The sequence below is a fragment of the Rhea americana genome, unplaced genomic scaffold (assembly GCF_003343005.1).
Source record: "Rhea americana isolate MKP2758 unplaced genomic scaffold, rheAme1 scaffold_14, whole genome shotgun sequence".
NCBI lineage: Eukaryota > Metazoa > Chordata > Aves > Rheiformes > Rheidae > Rhea > Rhea americana.
The window spans coordinates 5,669,055-5,675,682 of record NW_028185483.1 but is presented as its reverse complement, the minus strand read 5'-3'; positions in this window follow the sequence as shown (position 1 = coordinate 5,675,682).

The window sequence follows — 6,628 nt, the reverse complement described above, 5'->3', positions numbered from 1 at the left end:
GGCCCGGCGGGCGGTGGGAGCGTGGCCTGCCCTCGCCGGGCCCTCGCTGCCTCCCTCGCCGGGCCCTTGTGGCTGCTGATACAAAAGGGCAGTGTCAGTGTTGACACTGCTGTAGCGATTTGTATGCCCTTCCCCGTCGTCGCCCTCCCCCACTCTGCTTGGCCCCCTTTTCCCTAATGCCTTTTTTTTTCTTTCTTCCTTTTCATTTTTTAAGGAGCTATCAGATATCTCAAAGGGAAAAATCGCAGCTCCTCTCTTCCTCCTCCTCCTTGGCTCGATAAAAATGCTAAATAATCGGCCGGCGTCCATATTTCACAAGCTTTCTTTTTTGGTGGGGGGGAAGGAAGAAGGTGGAAAGAGAACGGAGGCGCCCGTAGGGCTGGAGTTACAGTGCCGACTACCCAGGAGGGGGATTATTTTCCCAGTTAATGCTTTCGGGCCGCTGTTTTTGTCGCTTTCGGCCAAGAAACAAGTTCCTCGGTGCTCGCGTTCGCTTGCATAATGCGTCGTGCGTGGAGGCTGCTCCGGCGCGGGGCTCTCCCCTGCCTGCCTGCCGCCCCCTCCCTCCCCCGTGCCTGCCGGCCCGCTGGGCACGGGCCGCAGCGGGGAGCTGCGGGCGCCCCGGCACCCGCGCCGAGCTCTCCCCGCCGGGCCGGCGAGCAAGCCCACACCGGGGCTTTCGCCAGACCTGTAGGCCCGTCTTCCTGCTGTTCAACTTTTTTATTGTTCCCCCTTCCTCCCCCCACCCTCCCCCCGGTGCCCTGGCTTTCTCGACAGTAAGGGGTTTTCAGCGAACGGGAGCCCGAAAGTCTAGACTATGAACCGGAAAATAATAGGAGAAAGAATGGAAAGTTATGTCAAGGGCTTTGGGGGAAAAACATCGACGTATCGAACAAAGGTCCTGCCTGTATTGGAGAGAGAGGCCTGCATGTGAGGCCTGATTGTGTCGCATTTACACACAGGAAAGAAATGAGCGTTTGGTACTGGCCTGAATTTATTCTGCAAGTCTGGCGTGCAACTTGGAAACATTTTTAGAGTATACTCGGTTTGTTTTCAGGGTGGTTTTATTACGTGCAGCAATCTAATAATCACTTCATTTTTTTTAATTCTTTTTCCTCCAGAAGACTGTTTTGTCTTTCTCTCTGTTTTGTTCAGCAGAAGTAATATTGATTCAGAGGTACTGACACCATAACACAAAACTTTATTCAAACAGGATGACTTTCACAGTTTATGTATTGTATATGATGAGTGCTGAGCTTCATAGTGCTTTAAAGAGTGAAAGAAAAAGAGGGGTTGAGTAGTTCTCATCTCACAAATATGAAGTCCATCCTTTATAATGTGAAGGAGGAAGAATTGTAATTACATAAGTTTAAATTAATTTTACAAGCTTTTCTTGGTGGAACTGCCACTGTGGATATATATTTTTTTTTTGTAAGACTTCAAACACTAGGAAGCATTGCTCTGATACTTTTTTTTAATTATTGCTTTTTAAAATAATCTGATACATTCTCTCTCCAGTTCTCTTTGTGCTCCTCTTTCTCCTCCTCCTTTCAAAGAAAAAGTCATAGGTTCTAATTATACTTTTTTTTTTCCCCTTCCAATGCTCACTGAGACCTGGTATTTGAATTCTGTTTAAAGAGATTAATGGAGTATTTAAGTTTTTTTTTTTTTTTTAAAACTAAAAGTAAAAACGCAGAAGCATAAGAAACATGAAAACAGTATTAGAAAACTTGAATTAAATAACCATATAACTTTTTACTTATAGGCAGCTTATTTTAATAAATACTATTAGGAATTAAATATTTTTGAAAATATTAGCTAGTATTTCAGTTTTTCATAGCTAGTGTTTTAATACCTAATATTGCATTTGAACTAAGTAGTTTAAAATCAATGTTTTGGTGAGTAAATAATCTGTAAATAATACTGTAAATAATCGTTACTGCAGTCTTTAATAAACAGTAATACTGTAAATAATCTTCAGTCAGTAGCTTTCAGAAGCCTACATGTTTTCAACTTGTGTAATTGCTTCTACATTCCTAGAACATAGCTGATTGTGAATGGCTCAGTTGCATATACAGTAGTTGTGATCTTAAAATGGAAAGATTTTGTTTTTAATATCAATTGTTCAACATTTTATTGTGCTAGAAATCTAAATTTTCTGATTGCTTCACTTCTAGGGTCTTTATGAAAAATTGAAAGCAGCAAACTTGTACTGATAACTTTCTCAAGACTGGATGTTCTCCATTTTCCAAAAGGCTCATCTGTAGGAGTCTAAACAGGTCTTAGCTGTTAGTAGAAAATAAAAATTGTAGGTTATCCTCAATGTGGAATTACTACTTATTAATACTCGTCTACTTCAGTAGTGCTGACCTGTTGAGTAAGAGCTTTTGAAAACGGAGCCTTTTGATGTCTTGCAAAAGTTCTCCTGGCCTAAGTGACTACTAGGGAGACAACCTGTGCCTTTCCAGTAAATGAATAAACAGAACTCTGTCATTTTCAAAAAGGAACCAAGCACAAGTTCCTTTTTTTTTTTGTTCTTTGCATATTGCATTTTGGCTGTTTGTCTTCAAACCCAGAATGCAAAATTTGAAGGAAAATTTGGAGTGAAAAAATCTTTCATAAAATCATTCTGAAATTGAGACCCAAAACTGTTGGCAAGAGGAGAGAAATTACAGAGGCCTTGTATTCCTACTATAGCAATTCAGATAAAACCTAACACAGATGACTTTAGTTTCATGAATGAAGCCATGAAGTATGTTCGTATAAGTAAGTGCTTATATCACTGATAAGTACAATTATTTACTTTGAGACAATCCAATAAGATAACCTGACTAAATTGTCTTTTATTTCTAAGCGGTGAAGCTGAAGCATGACTAGGAATGTTTTTGTCTATCCTACATGTTGTAACTAAATTTACAGTGTAAATGAATTTTGGAACTATCTATGTGTTAGCTCTGCATTTATAGGCCATGCTACATCTTCTGTCTCTCTAATTAGTAAGCATTATGTAGAACATTGCTGATCATGAGTCTGTCTTCTGTCATGAGACTACAGATTATTGTTGCAATATACGAACAAATCCCAGAGTTGTTGTACGATGTGGTGTAATAGCCAGTGGTGAGAAACTTAGACCCAAGGGTGTTTTCTGGGGTCTTCCATCAGTCTWTTGGAAGATGTGTACTGTTCCTAACCTGTGAAATTAATAATGTTTCTTATAAGGCACTTTATGCACTTCATAGCAAATTCTTAGTAGCGGAAGCTCTCTTAATCAAGCTGTCACTGTTTCACTTCAGTATAGTCTGAGAAGGTAGTGGTACTTCTGAGTTTCKTGGTGGTGGTGGTGGGTAACACTGCCTTTGGGGTCTATTTTTGAGTGTGTTTTTTTTTTCCCATCCTTCCGTGCTATTTACTATAACCTTAAGTTTACCCTTAAAACATTAATCTACAAATAGTATCGTGGCAGGTTTACTGCAGTATATAAACCAATTTGCTGAGGATTTTCATAGTGATCTTATAGTTGAGCAAATGTAGCTGGTAACTGGAAAACAAAGTTAAATTCATTTTCTTTTTTCCTACTGATAATTTTTCTAATTTGTATGAAATAATGTGTTTCTTAATTAGTGAAACTATTTTCACAATTCTTGCTGGTGATCAAGCATCTGTTTGTGATAAAATGCTTTTTTCTTTTTAAGCAAGATGACTAAATTTAAAACATGAGTTCAGCAATCTTCTGTAAATAGAAAATTTCTAGTTATACATGATATGAAGCGTATATCAGCATGAAGGATGAAGTCAGCTAGCTTCTCTGCTGGATGCTTTTAGATGCTTGTAGTGGTTGCTTTAGTGCAAAGGTTAGCTTTGAGGGGCAATTGCTGCTATCCTGTCGTATCATCAGCTTTTTCTCATCAAGTTGGTAGAATCCAACTCTGTAAATAGGCGATCATATTCTCTTTTAATTCTGTCTGGCAGCCAGGATTCTAAGCACACATAACCAATCTGTTCACTTTCACTGTCTATAATAAGGCTTGTCTTGCAATGTACTGGCTGTTGCCAGTCTTACTTGACTCACAAACATAGTCAGTACAAGTATGGCTGAAAACTACAGTGTATAAGAACAATAGATTGTCTGCTTCTGAAGTAAAGACTTCTGCAAGGAAAAATTGGAGAAGTGAAGTGTGCATCAAGAAAGTGTTAATTGTAGTGACCTAGTACTGGACTTTAAAGTATGAGAGGTACTAACAGTGATGTTCCAGCCATAGTTCCCTTCATTTGGTCAAACCAAACCTTTTGTCATGATTCATAAAAATAATTTAGTGTGGAAAGGACAGGACCTCTGGAGGTCATTTGATCCAGTTCCCTACCTGAATCTTCCTCTTGAATAAATAATCTAAATAGTTTTTCATTGATCACTGGGCTGATAGCACTGTCTGGCTGTTAACAAAGCAAAGGGAAGGGAAAAAAACAAAACCAAAAAAACCCTGCCAAGGTGGATGGGGAGAAGGAATTTAGAAGGATTCTGTAACCTGTGGCACTACAATGCCCTCTTAGGGGAAACAAACAACAAACAAAACCCCACGCAAGTTTCTTGTTTTCTGAATGGATTGGACTGCTTTTTTTAAGGTGTTCACTGCAAAGCTGTGTGTATGATGAACTGCAAAGAATTGATCATCATAAAAGGTATGAAAGGGTCTGAGTCATCTGCTGGAATGCGAGCCTTGAGTTGTAGAGAGCAATTTGATGTTTCAAAATGGAGGCTGAGGTCCCTGATAGTTGTTGAACAAGAAGGTTTTACTTTTTTTTTCTTCCTCTGAAAGAGTATTGTGTTTCACGTGCATTCTGCTTTCAAAATCACTTGTTACTGATGATTATTATTTTATTGTGTAGCTGTAAAGGTGGAAATGGAATGATATAAACACATTCTCCATTTTCTGAAGTACATGCATGGTTTGGGGGCAGAGGTATTAGAAAACTTTCAGAGGACGATTTAGTCATGAGACAGCCACTAGGCTCTTAATATTAGCAGTATACAGTTCCTTCAGATTTGTAGCTGATTGAAACATGGCTAATATCAGTCATTGTTAATACAGAGTGGTAACTGTAATGAAAGAGTTCTTAGTTTGATTGTTTTTTAGGGTTAGGTCTTAAGAGTAAATTGATTAGAAAAATAAGCCTTGGGACAAACCTTCATAGGTTATCTAATGTGTTCTTATACTCCAAGGCAACTAGGTCTAGTCTTTGCTGTCTTGACTTTAGAAAGGCATGTATGCTTCTTTGTTCTTCTTCTATCTCCATGTCAACATGTCTTCATTGCTTCTCTTTAAGTTTGTTATGGCTTGTTTTATCCACTTTGGATGTGAGATCTCTCCTGTGCCATAGGGTGTTACATGCTTGAAAACAGTTCCGTACCTCATTCCTTAGTCTAAAACTGATTAAATAAGGAAGACTGAGCACAGGTGAGTAAATGTAGAAATCAAAACAAGTGCATTCTTATGCAGAAGCCTTTAAGCTGAGAATGCAGACTATTAGAAACAATAAATCTTGTGTTGGGAGTCCAAATAAAAGGCAAAGATTAATTAAAAAAATAATACCATAGTAACCCTAGTGTTGACAGACTAAAAATTATACATATACAATTAATAGACTTGCATTGAATATTCTTGAGGTGAAAAAAAAGATTAAATGCTTATTTTAACTCCTCAATTTAGTAAGGATACCTCCCTTTACATCATACTTCTGTAGAATATGAGTCTGTGGTGGAAGGTTATTTTTGATAAAATAATGCATTAAGACACCATTAACATTGGGGGCTAGAAGATGGCATCTTATCCATGTTAGTCATGTTCCATSTTCTAATGTCAAATCCTTTATACCAAATAAGCTAATTAGATAAAGATTCCATCCCTGGTCTTAGGAAAAGATGTGTGTGTAAATATACATTCTGAACACAGTTGAAATGTGGTTGTATGCATCTGTGGAAGAAAACTAATGAAAAAATTCGCTTAAGGTGCGTTTAATATGCAGTTTACTGAGCATAAACTTAGAATTCAGCCTTACAGTGTAAGTGTTCTCTTCTCCTTTATTTTTAGGATACAGTGTGTCTGTTATAATCAAGTTACTKATTGGGAATTGTATTTTCTTGTTAAAACTTCATATGTTTTGACCTTGTCATACTTTCAGGTACAGTAGCTAGATGAATTCATCCATCATACAAAAATCACCAGCTTGAATGAGAGCATGCAGACAGTCATAATCCTCATGAAAAAGCTTTAGTGAATGCACCTGAAGAGAAGTTGCATAGCTAGGTAGCTAGATTTCTGTTCTTTAACACTAGTAAGCAAAATAAATCAACTCAATCAAGTAATGGAACAAGCACAAATACCAGCAGTCTACATCAGAATGAAACTTGATTTGAAGTTAAGTAGAACACTTCTGGAGAGAACATCTTATTATTAAGTGAATATTGTTTAAAGGAATTGATGGAAGCTGTAATATTTTAGGAAGCTTTAAGMCAGGATTCAGAACAAGGGGCCTGGAGGGTGGGAATCATACTTGAAAGAACAGCTACAGTTGGCTCCACGTGTGTGTGTTTTTCTGTAATGAGGTGTGTCACCTTATCTTGCTCTGGTAA